Source organism: Nannospalax galili, unplaced genomic scaffold (assembly GCF_000622305.1).
Source record: "Nannospalax galili isolate Female #2095 unplaced genomic scaffold, S.galili_v1.0 scaffold287, whole genome shotgun sequence".
Classification (NCBI taxonomy): Eukaryota; Metazoa; Chordata; class Mammalia; order Rodentia; family Spalacidae; genus Nannospalax; species Nannospalax galili.
In genome coordinates this window covers 696,851-697,156 of record NW_008357493.1, presented here as the reverse complement: position 1 = coordinate 697,156, position 306 = coordinate 696,851, and positions in this window count along the sequence as shown.

The following is a 306-nucleotide window of genomic DNA, read 5'->3' as shown; positions in this document are numbered from 1 at the left end:
TGGAAAAGCACAGCTATATCAAGATTGCAAACAGAAATAAAAATGACAAAAATCAATACACATCTTTCATTATTAACCCTTTAAATATTTGGACTGAACTCCCCAGTCAAAAGATACAGACAAGTTGAATGGATTAAGAAGCCAACCATGGTCAAGTAGGACCTTTGACTTTATTCACCATAGGGGGAACTGGTAAAAGAAAGGAGCCAGGGGCTCCTCCCAAGTCCATGTGACCCCTGAGGAACAGATCCTCAAACAACCTTAAGAGTAAAAATAAATTGGTTTATCTGGGCCAACTGTATGGCC